This window comes from Myxine glutinosa, chromosome 1, assembly GCF_964187855.1.
Source record: "Myxine glutinosa chromosome 1, kmMyxGlut1.1, whole genome shotgun sequence".
Classification (NCBI taxonomy): domain Eukaryota; kingdom Metazoa; phylum Chordata; class Myxini; order Myxiniformes; family Myxinidae; genus Myxine; species Myxine glutinosa.
In genome coordinates, this window is record NC_136261.1 from 108,373,755 (window position 1) to 108,392,019 (window position 18,265).

Consider the following 18,265-nt stretch of genomic DNA (forward strand, 5'->3'; position numbering starts at 1 on the left):
AGTTTTTCGGTTTTTCCAAGATGGCGGCCGAACCACGTGACCGATGACGTCAGCATTAACATATTTTATTCCACATGCAGAGTTCTTGACAATGAGCCATGTCTCAATTTTATCTATTCAGCACTTTCAGAGATATGGAGGTGCAAAGTTTTTCGTTTTTTCCAAGATGGCGGCCGAACCACGTGACTGATGACATCATCATTAACATATTTTATTCCCCATGGAGAGTTCTTTCCAATGAGCCATGTCTCAATTTTTTCTATTCAGCACTTCCGGAGATATGGAGGTGCAAAGTTTTTCGGTTTTTCCAAGATGGCGGCCGAAACACGTGATCGATGACGTCATAAATTGGGCACAGTCTATTCCAGGGCAAGACGAATATGTGCGCAAAGTTTGGCGATTCTCCGTGCAACGGTGTAGACGCAGTGCTGCAAACAGACAGACAAACAGACAGACAGACAGACAGACAAACAAACGAACAGATCAACATACTTGCCGGAATCTTTTCCGGCAAGTAACAAACAGACAAACGAACAGATCAACATACTTGCCGGAAAAATTTTTCCGGCAAGTAACAAACAGACAAACAGATGAAAAATCGGTCAGAGACCGAGGACTTGCCGGAATGTACTTTTTTATCGGCCATTTAGGACAAATATGGCGGCCGAACCACGTGACCGATGACGTCATCATTAACATATTTTATTCCCCATGGAGAGTTCTTTACAATGAGCCATGTCTCAATTTTTTCCATTCTGCACTTTTGGAGATATAGTGGTGCAAAGTTTTCCCGTTTTTCCAAGATGGCGGCCGAACCACGTGACCGATGGCATCATCATTAACATATTTTATTCCCCATGGAGAGTTCTTTACAATGAGCCATGTCTCAATTTTTTCTATTCAGCACTTTCAGAGAAATGGAGGTGCAAAATTTTTCGGTTTTTCCAAGATGGCGGCCGAACCACGTGACATATGACGTCATCATTAACATATTTTATTCCCCATGGAGAGTTCTTTACAATGAGCAATGTCTCAATTTTTTCTGTTCAGCACTTTTGGAGATATAGTGGTGCAAATTTTTGCCGTTTTTCCAAGATGGCGGCCGACCACGTGACATATGACGTCATCATTAACATATTTTATTCCCCATGGAGCGTTCTTTACAATGAGCCATGTCTCAATTTTTTCTGTTCAGCACTTTTGGAGATATCATGGTGCAAAGTTTTGCCGTTTTTCCAAGATGGCGGCCGACCACGTGACTGATGACGTCATCATTAACAGATTTTATTCCCCATGGAGAGTTCTTTACAATGAGCCATGTCTCAATTTTTTCTGTTCAGGACTTTTGGAGATATGGAGGTGCAAAATTTTTCGGTTTTTCCAAGATGGCGGCCGAACCACGTGACCGATGACGTCATCATTTGGGCACAGTATAATAGAGGGCAAGACAAATACGTGTGCAAAGTTTGGTGATTCTACGTGCAACGGTGTAGACGTAGTGCTGCAAACAGACAAACAGACAAACAGACAAACAGACAAACAGACAAATGAAAAATCGGTCAGAGACCGAGGACTTGCCGGAATGTACTTTTTTTCGGCCATTTAGGACAAATATGGCGGCCGAACCACGTGACCGATGACGTCATCATTAACATATTTTATTCCCCATGGAGAGTTCTTTACAATGAGCCATACCTCAATTTTTTCTATTCAGGACTTTTGGAGATGTGGAGGTGCAGAGTTTTTCGGTTTTTCCAAGATGGCGGCCGAACCACGTGACCGATGACATCATCATTAACATATTTTGTTCCCCATGGAGAGTTCTTTACAATGAGCCATGTCTCAATTTTTTCTATTCAGCACTTTCAGAGATATGGAGGTGCTAAGTTTTTCGGTTTTTCCGAGATGTCGGCCGACCACGTGACTGATGACGTCATCATTAACATATTTTATTCCCCATGGAGAGTTCTTTACAATGAGCCATGTCTCAATTTTTTCTGTTCAGCACTTTTGGAGATATAGTGGTGCAAATTTTTGCCGTTTTTCCAAGATGGCGGCCGACCACGTGACATATGACGTCATCATTAACATATTTTATTCCCCATGGAGAGTTCTTTACAATGAGCCATGTCTCAATTTTTTCTGTTCAGCACTTTTGGAGATATAGTGGCGCAACGTTTTGCCGTTTTTCCAAGATGGCGCCCGAACCACGTGACTGATGACGTCATCATTTACATATTTTATTCCCCATGGAGAGTTCTTTACAATGAGCCATGTCTCCATTTTTTCTGTTCAGCACTTTTGGAGATATAGTGGTGCAAAGTTTTGCCGTTTTTCCAAGATGGCGCCCGAACCACGTGACTGATGACGTCATCATTTACATATTTTATTCCCCATGGAGAGTTCTTTACAATGAGCCATGTCTCAATTTTTTCTGTTCAGCACTTTCGGAGATATCGAGTTGCAAACTTTTTCCAAGATGGCGGCCGAACCACGTGACCAATGACGTCATCACTAACATTTTATTCCCCATGGAGAGTTCTTTACAATGAGCTCAATTTTTTCTGTTCAGCACTTTTGGAGATATAGTGGTGCAAAATTTTGCCATTTTCCAAGATGGCGGCCGAACCACGTGACTGATGACGTCATCATTAACATATTTTATTCCCCATGGAGAGTTCTTTACAATGAGCCATGTCTCAATTTTTTCTATTCAGGACTTTTGAGATGTGGAGGTGCAGAGTTTTTCGGTTTTTCCAAGATGGCGGCCGAACCACGTGACCGATGACATCATCATTAACATATTTTATTCCCCATGGAGAGTTCTTTACAATGAGCCATGTCTCAATTTTTTCTATTCAGCACTTTCGGAGATATGGAGGTGCTAAGTTTTTCGGTTTTTCCAAGATGGCGGCCGACCACGTGACTGATTACGTCATCATTAACATATTTTATTCCCCATGGAGAGTTCTTTACAATGAGCCATGTCTCAATTTTTTCTGTTCAGCACTTTTGGAGATATAGTGGTGCAAATTTTTGCCGTTTTTCCAAGATGGCGGCCGACCACGTGACATATGACGTCATCATTAACATATTTTATTCCCCATGGAGAGTTCTTTACAATGAGCCATGTCTCAATTTTTTCTGTACAGTACTTTCGGAGATATAGAGGTGCAAAGTTTTTCGGTTTTTCCAAGATGGCGGCCGAACCACGTCACCGATGACGTCATCATTGAGGCACAGTATATTAGAGGGCAAGACCATTATGTGTGCAAAGTTTGGCGATTCTCCGTGCAACGGTGTAGACGCAGTGCTGCAAACAGACAAACAGACAAACAGACAAACAGACAAACAGACAAATGAAAAATCGGTCAGAGACCGAGGACTTGCCGGAATGTACTTTTTATCGGCCATTTAGAACAAATATGGCGGCCGAACCACGTGACCGATGATATCATCATTAACATATTTTATTCCCCATGGAGAGTTCTTTACAATGAGCCATGTCTCAATTTTTTCTGTTCAGCACTTTTGGAGATATAGTGGTGCAAAGTTTTGCCGTTTTTCCAAGATGGCGGCCGACCACGTGACATATGACATCATCATTAACATATTTTATTCCCCATGGAGAGTTCTTTACAATGAGCCATGTCTCAATTTTTTCTGTTCAGCACTTTTGGAGATTTCGTGGTGCAAAGTTTTGCCGTTTTTCCAAGATGGCGGCCGACCACGTGACATATGACGTCATCATTAACATATTTTATTCCCCATGGAGAGTTCTTTACAATGAGCCATGTCTCAATTTTTTCTGTTCAGTACTTTCGGAGATATAGAGGTGCAAAGTTTTTCGGTTTTTCCAAGATGGCGGCCGAACCACGTCACCGATGACGTCATCAATTGGGCACAGTCTATTCCAGGGCAAGACCAATAAGTGTGCAAAGTTTGGCGATTCTACGTGCAACGGTGTAGACGCAGTGCTGCAAACAGACAGACAGACAGACAAACAGACAAACAGACAGATGAAAAATCGGTCAGAGACCGAGGACTTGCCGGAATGTACTTTTTTATCGGCCATTTAGGACAAATATGGCGGCCGAACCACGTGACCGATGACGTCATCATTAACATATTTTATTCCCCATAGAGAGTTCTTTACAATGAGCCATACCTCAATTTTTTCTATTCATGACTTTTGGAGATGTGGAGGTGCAGAATTTTTCGGTTTTTCCAAGATGGCGGCCGACCACGTGACTGATGACGTCATCAATCACATATTTTATTCCCCATGGAGAGTTCTTTACAATGAGCCATGTCTCAATTTTTTCTGTTCAGTACTTTCGGAGATATAGAGGTGCAAAGTTTTTCGGTTTTTCCAAGATGGCGGCCGAACCACGTCACCGATGACGTCATCAATTGGGCACAGTCTATTCCAGGGCAAGACCAATATGTGTGCAAAGTTTGGCGATTCTACGTGCAACGGTGTAGACGCAGTGCTGCAAACAGACAGACAAACAGACAGACAGACAGACAGACAGACAAACAAACGAACAGATCAACATACTTGCCGGAAAATGTTTCCGGCAAGTAACAAACGAACAGATCAACATACTTGCCGGAAAATTTTTCCGGCAAGTAACAAACAAACGAACAGATCAACATACTTGCCGGAATCTTTTCCGGCAAGTAACGAACAGATCAACATACTTGCCGGAATCTTTTCCGGCAAGTAACAAACGAACAGATCAACATACTTGCCGGAAAATTTTTCCGGCAAGTAACAAACGAACAGATCAACATACTTGCCGGAATCTTTTCCGGCAAGTAACAAACGAACAGATCAACATACTTGCCGGAAAATTTTTCCGGCAAGTAACGAACAGATCAACATACTTGCCGGAATTTTTTCCGGCAAGTAACAAACGAACAGATCAACATACTTGCCGGAATCTTTTCCGGCAAGTAACAAACGAACAGATCAACATACTTGCCGGAATTTTTCCGGCAAGTAACGAACAGATCAACATACTTGCCGGAATCTTTTCCGGCAAGTAACAAACAGACAGACAGATGAAAAATCGGTCAGAGACCGAGGACTTGCCGGAATTTACTTTTTTATCCATTTAGGACAAATATGGCAGCCGAACCACGTGACCAATGACGTCATCATTAACATGTTTTATTCCCAATGGATAGTTCTTTACAATGAGCCATATCTCAATTTTTTCTATTCAGTACTTTCGGAGATATAGAGGTGCAAAGTTTTTCGGGTTTTCCAAAATGGCGGCCGAACCACGTGACCGATGACGTCATAATTTGGGCACAGTCTATTCCAGGGCAAGTCGAATATGTGTGCAAAGTTTGGCGATTCTCCATGCAACGGTGTAGACGCAGTGCTGCATACAGACAGACAGACAAACAGACAGACAGACAAACAGACAGACAAACGAACAGATCAACATACTTGCCGGAATTTTTTCCGGCAAGTAACAAACAAACGAACAGATCAACATACTTGCCGGAATCTTTTCCGGCAAGTAACAAACAAACGAACAGATCAACATACTTGCCGGAACCTTTTCGTCCCCCTGTGCTGTCTTTCCCTCGCGGTTGTCAGCTCTTTCATGAGCCTCGATTCAGTATCGAGAAAAAAAAAAAAAGAAAAAAAAAGAAGTAACAAACGAACAGTTCAAATACTTGCCGGAATCTTTTCCGGCAAGTAACAAACAGACAGACAAACAGACAGACAGAACAACAAACACAACGGACCAATATACTTGAAAAATCTTCGATTTTGTAAGTAACAAATGTCATAATCAATGTTCCTTGTGAAATTTGCCACATTTTGGTACCAAGGTCGATTTACTTTGAATGAAGTATGGTCACTGTAATGACGTTTGAACTTTGACCTTGAGTCAAGGTCACTAAAGGTCAACAGAAAAAAATGGTGACATAATTCAGCTGATTAGTAGGACCCAGTAGAATGCATTTATAGTGGTTGCCCAAAATTAACATGAACTGCACACGAACTTGAAGTTGAGTACATAGCCCCCCTTGCCACCCCCACTATATGTACGTACGTACGTGGGTACGTACGTGCGTGTCTGCATTTTAAAAATTCATTTTCTCGGCAACCATTGTTCCGATTGACATGAAATTTCCACCATAGAAGGGACTCCTCCTGTAAAATATTTTAGTTAATATTATGACGGCACAGGTCACGTGGTATGGGCGCCATCTCGGAAAAAAACAAAAAACATTGCACGTCTATATCTCAAAAATCGCTGCACATAAATAATTGAGATTTATTGAGCATGATCTATGCAACAATTATTTAGAGAATATAAATTGATGATGTCATTGCTCACGTGGTCTGGCAGCCATATTGGATCAAAAAAAAAGAAACGTTCAAAAATAAAAGAATTGGCTCACACCAAGTTGACTGCGTAGGGTACGTATTCTACGAATACCATCTAGTTTGATACTTTCGTTGAAGTCGAAAGTATGACCTGGGTGGAGATACCAGTTAGCAAATAATGTCAGTGTTGAATTTTTTTTAAACTTCAGGCATGGACAGCCGGTTCGTGAATGACTTGGGTTAAAAAAATGGCGAATGTCAAATGATGAACCAATAAATTCCACATTCCAGTGCTACCTTCAGGCGAACGTCAGGCATTGACGGCACCTTTTCTATAATATAATTATTTTAATTCCAAGCAGCATAATTCATCATTCCAATCACAAATATAATAATAGCGTAAGGACTCGACTTTGTTATCCCTTTTACGCCGCACCCAGTGACCAGATGCCCACGGCACTAATGGATTTACGATCTACGAACCGCGCTCTTTGTTTATCACGTACAGCCATACTCGAAAAATCTGAATTAGCCGACGTTGGGGGCCAAAAGCTTCCGATTAACTGCCGATACGACGCCATCTTACGACGCCATCGTATTGGCGTCTGCTGGGCGAAGGCGAAGCAAGCCGTCCGCTGATTGGACAGGCGAAGGCGAAAGCAAGCCGTCCACTGAGTGGACAATCCAGAGCATGCATTTGTGCCGGTGTCGGCGATCGTTGTTCATATACGCACTCTTCATTCTCATCTTTCTTCCTAACTCTTACTCGGACAAGCAAATCCCCTATGCCATCCATAATGGTACACTCTATCCATACACCACATCCTCCCTTCCGTGGATGTTCCACGGGTTTCGGCTAGTCACAAATTAATACCACAGTTAATATTTCAAAATATATTGTTAAATCACGATTGTATTGAGATATTATCAAACCAGCGAATCGTTATCATCTGTTCACTTCTGGATTCGTGAGCAAGGTCACTGTTAATCACATTTCTAAATTGTAATTGTATTGAGGAATTTCTGAAACCTTCTACCTACCAAACTTACGACACCCGCTGGGACCTCAAAACGTTCCACAGAAGGTTATTATATTTCCGTTTAGTAGAATATGCAACTGTAATGATTACAAAATGCTGTCCCCCTGTCATGTGACCAGATCCTCTGCTCTGATTGGTGTACATTACTGGGGACATGCATGCATACAAAGAGACAAACGCTGTTCTAGATGGCATTGCCATACGGGCTACGCCCAAAAAAGTCATGTTGAAAGTCTTGCTTGAGAGGATCCCATATAAATATTTGGGCGGTGTATAAGGCAAAAGGCCGCTGCGTCAATCACTGAAGCCTATCTGATCACAAGGCCCACGATGCCTATTGGCCCAAAATCCTTTTAACTGTCGCTTTGTTTGTTTTAGACTGAAAGGAAAACTTATAAGGAGGGCTTGGCAATTGTGAAATGACAGCTTCGAAGCACCAAAATGTCGGCCATAATATGGAGATTGTGGGTGGATTCAGGTGAAATGTCCTACCAATGGACATTCTGTATAGAGATAAAAGCCTAAGTTGGAGGTGGCCATCCATCCCAACTTAGAAAAACGTTCCCATAACATCCAGTGTACAACCACCACATTTCAACTTATTTCTTCCAGCTGTTTTGGAGTGCATAAACAACAGAGCATGGATGTAAATTGGCCAAGCAGTTTTCGATTCTACAAGATTTTCATCCAGAGATGTCATTATAATATTGTTATGAATTTTGGGGTAGAGGGATATATAGAGTTAGGTAGATCTGCATAGGTATCATGCTCCGGTTGTCGTGAGGGAGAAGAACCATCTCAATGTAAATAAGTAGAGGACCTGTCTAGCCCGTATGTCGGATTAAGTGTATATTTGTGGTCATACAAGGATGGCTTTGTGATAAGTGGAATAGGGATTATGCTAATTCCCCAGTGTCAAACCTGTGATCATTCCTTTGTCCCGTATGGCAATGCACCATAGACATTAGTTAGGCCCATTAGTTACACCACACACACTACTTAAATTCCCCTCCACCACAAGAACAATAAGACTCACCGGAAGCCAGTTTGGGGCACTGCCGTGGAGCTGCAGCCAGCTACTTCACGAACTTGCATGGCAACACTCATTGCTCAGGTAGGCTGAGGCCACGCCCACCTTGCGAAGGATTGGTCGAAGGGTTGATGGGGAGGGAGATCGAGGCAGGGCGAGTAAGCATCAGGCCGCCGATTGGCAGAGTAAAGAAGATCTCATGATTGGACGAGGAGACCGACATTTTGCCCCCTTCCACCCTCACGTTTTGGACTGCCTTCCTGCGCTGGACCCCTTCTCGCATTGGACTTTCTTCCCTTCTTCTCCTGCTGCCCCTTACGCTTTCCTCTGCCATCGACTCTCTCTCCATTCCACACCACCACAGATACTGATTGAAGTGCATTTTGCTTGCTTGGCTGAGCAACGACGACAATGAACAAGCATTTTAACCTCCGACACCAAAGGTGGATGTAGGTTATCTTTTCACCCCTGTCTGTCCGTTTGTGAACAAAATATCTCAAAAGGGTTGTGGATGGATTCAAATGAAATTTGGCAGAGATCTCGTGTATGTGACAAGGACGAAATGATAAGACTTTGGTGAAGATCCGGACTCAGATCCGGCTACTAGAATTTTATAGTGATTCTTTACCATTGCGAGATAGGGCCAAAAACGATACACAACTGGATATCTCAAAATGTTATGGATGGATTTGGACGAAACTTGATGGAAAGGTTGTGTGTGTGACACGGAAGAATCGAGTCAATTTTGGTGAAGATCCGGGTCTGGATCCGGCTAGAAGAATTTTTAAGTGATTCTTGACCATTGAGTGATATGGCCAACCAGGTGGAGGTATGTTCTCCACTGGGTGCCGTTCTTGTTACCCTGCGCTCGCAAAGCGAAAAGCGGGGTTAAGCATTCAGGTCCGTACGTGTGTGGTGTGCCATGTGCTGTACGCCGTACGTGTCTGCATTTAAAAAATTCATTTTCTCGGCAACCGTTGATCCGATTGACACGAAATTTTACCATAGAAGCGCCTCCGCCTGTAGAAGTTTTATATTAATAATTATGACGTCATAAGTCACGTGGTACGGACGCCATCTTGGAAAATTGTTACACCTCTATATCTCCCAAACCGCTCAATGGAAAAAATTTAAACATGGCTCATTGTCAATTACTCACCATGGGGAATAAGAGATGTTGATGGTAATGTCATAGGTGCCTTAATTATGACGTCATAATTCGACAAGTACAACGCTTCATCTGATCAGTATAAATAAAACAAAAATTCCTCTGCAATTGTTCGTCCGATGGACAAGAAATTTTCAGAATATGTGCGGCTCCTCCTGCAGAATTTTTTAATGATAATTATAAGTCAGAGGTCACGTGGTACATACGCCATCTTTGAAAAAAATCGAAAACAGTTGCACCTCTATATCTCCGAAACCACTCCATGGAAAAAATTGAACCATGACTCATTGTCAAGTACTCCCCTTGGGGAATAAGATATGTTAATGATGATGTCATCGGTACCTTCGTTATGACGTCATAATTCGACAAGTACAACACTTATCCGATCATTGTGAATTTTTTTTCTCAGCAACTGTTAGTCTGATGTGCACGAAATTTTTCATCACAAGAGTGCCTCCTCCTTTAGAATATTTTAATGATAATCCTGACGTCATAGGTCATGTGGTACAGGCGCCATCTTGGAAAAACCGAAAAATGCTGCACCTCTATATCTCCAAAACGGTTGCATGGAAAAAATTGAAACATGGCTCATTGTAAAGAACTCCATCTGGGGAATGTGTTGTTAACAATGACGTCATTGGTGCCATAATTATGACGTCATAATTCGACAGGGACAATGTTTAGTCTGATCAGTTTGAAATGTATTGAGCGTAATCTATACAACAATTATATTAGAGAATATAAATTTATGATGTCATCGCTCACGTGGTCTGGCAGCCATATTGAATCAAAGAAAAAAATGTCCAAAAACAGAAGAGTTGGCTCACACCAAGTTGACTGCGCAGGGTAAATATTCTATGAATACCATCTAGTTTTGTTTTCATTCAACACCAGCTTGAGGCCTCAGTGTCTCGACACCATCAAAGCTGTCAAGATCGGGGCTAGGACAGAAAACGACACTGAAGCTCTGTTCAGCTGTTAGTCCTTGGCCATGCGCAAAATACCAGCCTTGAATCTGTCTTCGCCTATGAGCTGTTTGGAGTACCATCGGTGGTTTTGAATGGGCATGGCTTCCTCCGTAAAGGCAACATGTCGAATCTTGTTGGGCAACTCGCCATCACATGCAAGGCAAGGGAGCCAGATGTTGTGATTGTGGATGTGCAGCAGCTTCTATACAACATTGGTTGGCCCTGTGGAGGCACCGTCTCAACTATAGCTGCAAGTATGAGCAGACGACTCCTGCAATACAGCCAGATTGCTACTGTGTTCATTACCCTCTAACGGTATTGCGGCATCTCCCATAAAGATCATCACAAGACGGTACTGCTTTTAGCATAACCTACACTTCTCCTCTTCCTGCTAGCGATGTCATCATGAAGAGCAAAGTCAATAAAAGGAGATTCTCGTACCTGCTCTGCACATGTGACCTCGGGATGAACGTATTGATGATTGATGAGGATGAGCGGCTTCTCGACCATGAAAAGGCTGACATCTTCATGGTGAGCTAAGTTCTGAAGGCTGCCCATAAAGGAAACCGTGTCATTCATATCCTCAGTGATGACACAGATGTGTTTGTCCTTAGTTTTCATCCACTTTCTATGGAAGTACAGCATCGCAGGCCGAGTTCTAATGGAGAGGTGGGATGTAAGCATGCTCAACATCACCCAAATTGCGAAGAAGCTAGGAGAGACGTCAGGGAAGCTTCTTGGTATGCATGCACTGACCGGTTGTGACACTGTTTCCTATCCTTATAACAAAGGGAGTGTCACCGTGTTCACGAAACTCATGGCTGCAGACTTTCCCAGGCTGTACAATGTTCTGGGTGAGGAGACTGCAATAGAGGCAGAGTTGCATGGGACGGGAACCGAGTTCTTCTGTGTGCTCTAAGATCTGCCTAACAGCATGAGCATGAATGTTGCGAGGTCCTCAATTTATTCGATGAAGACGGACAAGCCTCCTCAAATTAAAGCACTGCCTCCAATGGATGAAAACCTTCGGTATCATATGCTGTGGGCTCATCTGCAAGTGATGCTCCGGAAGGCAGTAGACAAGCAAAGTGCCCCTCCTCTTCAGATCACCAGCTTTTGCTGGGAAATCGTGAATGGTGTGCCATATCGAGTCACTGCCACAGGACTTCCAGCACCTCCTGAGTTGATTGATGTTGTTAGTTTCCAGCGCAGAGCTGATGGGAAGGCATGTGCGCAGGCCAACTGCAGCTGCTTCAAGGCTAATCTACCCTGCTCCAGTTACTGCCTCTACTCTGCTTCTGATGAGTGTCATAACCCTCTAACCAAGTCGAACAGAAAACAAGAGCATTCACTTGGGGAAGAAGAGGATCAGGAGAAAGAGGAGTTGGAAGACTAGGATAAATTAAGCCCGATTGATAACACGATGTGCATCTAATGTGCTGGTCAGTCCATTGCTGGATTCTCATGTAACTTTTCTATTGCTGGCAATGCATGTGCACCGTTTCTCGGAAATGAGCATGTCAATTCCTTGCAATAGCACTCTCTTTAGCATTGTAATAAAGAATAAAATCTATGGCGGTGAAACCCGCATTAGATTTCTCTAACAACTGGACACCAGAATTATCCTTCTAGCATGTTCCAATCAAGTTATTCCCATTTTCCGTTTTTGCTCCCATCGCTCGGCAGCCATATTGCATTTCTGTTGCTAAGCATTATCAAAACTTTTTTTTAACATGAAAAGTTAATCAGCCGTACCTAAAAAAAACCCACCTAGACACTACAGTCATCCTTTAGCATGTTCCAATCAAAAGTTATGTCCCTTTTTCTATTTCACCCATATCGGACGATAGCCATCTTGGATTTATGCCAATTCTGAGAGTTGCCCAAAAATGCCAAGCTGGCATCTGATTGATTTCTCATCTAGGACCCCTATGGTTCATGAAACCATCAAAAAACCTTACAGTACCAACAATTTCCGGGTTCACAGTAGTGATTTTGAAGGTGGCTACTGGCCTAATCAGTGGGATACAAACCGTAAACTATTCAGCCTAGCGGAGGTATGCTCTATATACCGAGCGCTGCATGTATCAGTTGTGCATGTAATGTTTATTGTATAGAATCAAGAAAGCTGTGCAAAATGAATGTGGAAATTTAAACAAAAACTTGTTGTTTTTTTGATAATGTAATATTTACCAAACAGGAGAAATATAATGAAACAGCTGCTTATGGTGATAACCTAGCTATTGCTGTTGACATTCCTCTGCTCAATGGAATATTCATCTGGCAGTGAGTAGACTGAGTCTTTCCATTGCACAATTCATTGTCTGGAGGTTGCTACTGGATGGAGTGTTTGCTGGAGCCATTAAGGTCACCTACAGAAAGCCTCAGCCAGAAAACATTGTGGTAATTGAGAGAGTGAACAAATTGAGATATGAATAATATATATTCTGCAAGATAACTCGACTCTGAGCTGTCGAGCCTGGGTTCGAATCCCGACCCAGCTATAAACTGCCATCCTAATGTTTCACAGGCAAGGTGATCAATCAACGTGTGTGCACGGCAATTGTGAATATGGCATATATATATATATATATATATATATATATATATATATATATATATATATATATATATGTATATTGTTGCGGAGATGAGGACTGTATTTTTTTGATTGTGTGCTGTATTATTATTATTATTGTTTATTCTGCGCCCCCCTACCTCCGGAGCTGTGTAAAGGTGAAAGGGCATCCCATAATTAGTCCACAAGCATACACATCAGCCAAATAATAGAATACCCCTGTTTAATAGTTATCTCTTATTCTGTGTTTTAGAGTAAGGCTGTGTCTCCCATTAATTGAAGTACTCCATTGCACCAGTGAAAGAGAATAGATCCCCTTTCCTTCCCATCCCCAAAATCTCCATTTCCTTTTACACCCCCTTCCGTCATTGCCGGGCCTCGATTGCCGAATTACCTCCCCTCCAATAACCGCCATTGAACATGTGCTCGAATCGGAGAAGAAAGGTGTGCCCGCCCGTCGTCATCAAGGGCGGAGCCCGAGGGTCGCGCGACCAACCAGGGCCGAGGTGAGCACCCCGATGGGCGTGTCCAAAAGGCCGGCGGCTTAATCGCCGGAGGCGCTATAAAAGGCGCGCACGCAAGTGAGTCGTGAGTTGGTCGCCAAGTTGGTCGTGAGTGGAGGGTCAGTCAGTGGTTGCGTTGGTTGCGGTAAGAAGTCGGTGGTGAGAAGTGGTGGCATTGAGTGGTCAGTGGTTGCGTTGGTTGCGTTGAGTTGTCGGTGGTGAGGAGACACCAGGGCCAAGAGAGAGAAGGTTCAAGGGCCATTACTAGCAGTTGCGCCAGAGACGGCAGACGTGCCCTGAGCTGAGCCAGAGAAGCAGCGTTGACTCCACCAGGCAGCTTCAACCCGTTACCCCACGGGGACCAGATAGCGGTGGCATCGGTGGCCGTCGAGGTCCAGCCGACGTCCCGTGTGGGATCAAGCCCGAACCATCTGCCCCAGCTGAACCTTCCCATTCCTCCTTCCAACATTCATTCCCTTCCATCCTTCTTGTGTACGTGAGTTTGTTCTGTTTGTTCTGTCCTGGGTTAATTAAGCTGGTATAAGTTAATAATTGCACTGTGTCTCTGATCCTTCTGTATATTATTTTATTATCTTTCCTTCTCCTTGGTTACTTTGAGCATGTAAATAGTAGGAATAAATTTAGCGGTATTTCCAACCTTTTTGTCTTCTTCTTCTTCTTCTTCACATCCGTGTCGCCTTTGTCTTTTCCCTATTGACTAGCTGCGGTGCGATCCGGCCAACGTTTGGGCGGGATCGGGTTCTAATCAGGGAGTAACTGTTCGGATGCGGTAATACACCACCGCTCAGTAAAATAACATCTAAAACCGCGTCTGCAACAATTGGTGTCAGGAGTGGGATTCGGGGCCCGAACCAAATTTTTAAAACATCTAAAAAAAAAAATTGGTCAAAATTTGGAGCGGCCGAAATTTGTTTTGTTTTATAAAACCCGAATTTTGAAATCGCGCCATGGCTGGTCAAGGCGACGGGATGCCGGTGGGAGAGATAGACGGGGTAGAATCGACCCAGGACCTCGGGGAAATGTATGTGGATGAAAAAGAGGAGGAGAACATTGGCAATGTGGTTGAGGGGGTATCAGGCGCGCAAAATGGCGCCTCGCACATAGCTACGGCGGCCGCACCCGCTGCACAAGTGGGAGGGATGGCCCAAATGCAGGCCCTCATGGAGCAATTCATGGCGCAAATGCAGGCGTCCCTCAAACTGCAGAGTGAGCAATTGGGGGTAATGGGAAACCAAATGGGGGTAATGGGGAACCGGATGGAGGCTCAGAGTGAGCAAATGGGGGTAATGAGGGACGAAGCGAGGGGTACCGGTGAGGGGTTAGACAAGAAATTTGGGAAGTTAGACAATAATTTTGAGGGGTTAGACAACGGGATAAAAGAGGTGAAACATGGGTTAACGGGGGTGGAAAATAGAATGGCTGCCCAGGAGAATCAGATAGAGGGGATGAAAAATGGGTTATTGGGGCTAGAAAATAGGATGGAGGACAAATTGCGGGAGATAGGGGAGCAATCCGCCAGAGAAATTAAACAAATGGGAGAGCAGATAGAGGAGGTAAAAATCGGGGTAGAAACCAAACTGGATGCTCAGAGGGATGAATTGGGACAGATGAGGGCGGCATCTACAAAAGAAAGGGAGGAGATGAAGGAGGAGATACGACGAGGTGTGGGTGAGGAGGTCTCGGGGCTACGCGAGGAGGTAAAGCGAGGTGAGAAGCGTATGGAGAAAGAGGTGAGAAATAATACGGCAAAGTTACAAGGGGGAATAGAAGATCTGACGGAGGAGGTGGAACAGCTGACAGAGGGACAAACGAAGTTAGTGGAGCAGGTTCAAAGGAACACTGCAGTACTCGGAGGGTTAAAGGCGACACAAAAAGAAATAAAAAATGACTTGATAGCGACACAGAGGCAATGTCAGATGGTGCGTGAGGAACTGACAATGAGGGTGGACGAGGTGACAGAGATAATGGAGACAAAGGACCGAGAGGTGAGGATGCACATAGAGACGGTCACGGTAGCCTTAGAGGACGAACTTGAGGAGACGCACCGAGAAATAAAAGAGGTTAAACAAAAATTAGAGGAAGTGGAAGAAGAGGTGAGTGAAATTAAGAAGGGACGGACAGAAACTAAAAGAGAAATCCAGGGGGAGGTGATGGAATATGTGCAAGGTCGGTGCTCAACTCATGATGTGATGCTCACTAACCGAATAAAGAGTTTGCAGGTGGCAAAGGAGGTGCGACGACGAGGTACGGAGGTGAGTGGCAATGTATATGATGTGAGGAAAGCTTCAGTCGGCTTGGGGATTGGTTTGGATCCGGGTGTTCGTGAAAGGCCGTTGGTGAAGTGTGCGACAGGTCTGGTGTGCGAAAAAAGAGGTGTGCGAGAATGTCCGACCATGGGGTGTTTGAGGAAAAAGTGCACGCCGAGGAGTGAGTGTGCCGTCGAGAGTGAGTTGGTTGTAGCGCGTGTGCGAGGGAGCACATGGAAGCGCGGTGTGGTAAGTGTTACGGAAGAAGTAACGAAAGAGTGTGCGCAAGAGGATGCGCAGGAAAGGTGTGTAACGGACAGGTGCATGGGGAAAGAGTGCGCTGTCAAGAGTGAAGGAGAATGCACGCCTGTGGTGAGTGTTACGGAGGAAGTAACGGAAAAGTGTGCGCAAGAGTGTGCGCGAGAAAGGTGTGTAACGGACGGGTGCATGAGGAAAGAGTGCGCTGTCGGGAGTAAGGGTGAGTGCGTTGTCAAGAGTGGTGGTGAGAGTAGTGAGAGTGACAAGGAGCGTGAGTTGGTTGTGACAGGTGAGCGAGGATGTACACCTGGAATGGAAGGATGCACACCTGGAATGGTAGAGCGTGATTGGGAATGCATGCTGGAATTGGTAGTGAGGCACGTGGTTGGGTGTGCGAGTGAAAGCACACCTGTGATGGTCACAGAGGAGGTGACCGAGGAAGGGGCGCGAAGAGGTGTGTTGGTGAGGTGTGCGAGCGACGAATGTGTGCCAAGGTGTTCGGTGGTCAGGTGTGTGACCAAGTCTGTGAGTGGAATGAGTGTACCTGGGTGTGTAAGGAAAGGTACGAGGAGCATGGGAACAGCTGGAGGTATGAGCAAGAAAGGGGTAGCGTATGCTTGTAAGCATCCAGGTGAGGCATCGACGGTAACCGGGTTAGAGGTTAGAACGACATATAGCCGAATCGGGCCCTTGGTGCGCGTCGGGCAGCTTCGCGTGCCGCGAGGACCAGCGGGGATCCGAACTACGGCGGTTTCGAAAGAACCGCCGTACGCGATGCACGCTGTGCCTCGCTTGGAACGGCCATGTCCGGGCTCCACTAGGCGGAGCGGGCAGCCCGATAGGAAGGGTCGTCATGGCGACCACTTTCTATTGAGACGTGCCGGCAGGTCGAGATCGGGACATTGGATGGCTCCGTGCCGAGGTGGTGCGTGGGATCTCGGCACGGGTAAGTCCCCGTCCCTGCACCGAGTGCCGGACGCATCCAGCCGCCGGCACCAAAGAACCCGCGTTCATTGCTCGGCTGTACGAAGCCGGGCTGTAGACGTGAATTGGCGCACCGAGAGGATGTAATAAGTAGACGGGTGATGAGGATAGTGTTTTGGCCCAGAAATTAGAAAAAAAGCAAAATTTGATGATGGTAGAGTGATTGACAAATTTTTGATTTGTTGGAATTTGGTAAGCAAAATTTATAGTAAGAGATGCCCCATGTGATGGGATGGCCAATCCACCATCCCTCACAAGTGGGGCAAATGCGCTATAGTTTATGGGGTTGATGGCAGTGAAAACTAGCCCGGGTGGGTTAGGATATCGCGTGTAGGGATCTAGCGAAGATGACATTAGGTGACGTTAAGGTTAGTTAGTGACTGATACCTGTAGTGGGGACGCAGGTAGATTAGTGTGGATTATAATGACGAGGGAGCGCAATAGTTTAAAGGGACGACTGGGAAGCGCAAGTTTCAGAGGGGAGTAGATAGCTGAGATGATGCCGGGTGTTTGAAGATTGAACAGGTGAGAATTGAACAGGTGTGATTGCACAGGTGTGCAACTGAACAGGTGTGTGGAGCAGTGTATGAGGGAGTAGTGGTGATTGCGTGTTGTGTTGACCAACTGGTACAGGAAGAGGAGGAGGGTGCAGGTGGCACCAGGTATGATTGCACAGGTGTGCAACGACAGGTGAATGGAGGACAGGTGTATGGAATAAATGGTATGGAGTATTGGAATGGATGGTCGTGGAGTGAGTATGGTGGAAATTGTGGAGTGGAGTGGATGGTGCGAAGGTGTGAATGGGGGAAGAGTGGACCCCCATCACGGATACCCGGGGCGGGTAGAGTAAGTGTTAGGTAGAGGGTATAGGTAAATTGTGGTTGGATATTGGCATCTGTGGTGCGGGTGAAAGAATGGTCTTTGGATGGGTGCATTAGTGTTGTGGAAATGGCTGGGCGTGTAGCCTGTTAGTGTGTGTAGTTGGTTTGGGCACTCCACCACTGTGAGGATGTCGGCCAGGTGAGGCCGCAGGTGGGCTCTGGGAGCCGGTAGTAGTTGTTGTGGATGGGGCCCGAGGATCCGGAGGACGGACCCGGGTAGCCCAGTGCCAGAG

General features: G+C 45.0%; 1 long non-coding RNA gene across 1 annotated transcript in view; it reads left to right on the plus strand.

Annotated features, from left to right (window-relative positions):
* Positions 1 to 8,814: 8,814 nt before the first annotated feature.
* Positions 8,815 to 18,265, plus strand: part of LOC137419216 (uncharacterized) — a 154,244-nt gene continuing 144,793 nt past the window's right edge. The window contains exon 1 of the long non-coding RNA XR_010982793.2: positions 8,815 to 8,868. This is a non-coding gene — a long non-coding RNA (uncharacterized LOC137419216). The remainder of the gene's footprint in view (positions 8,869 to 18,265) is intronic.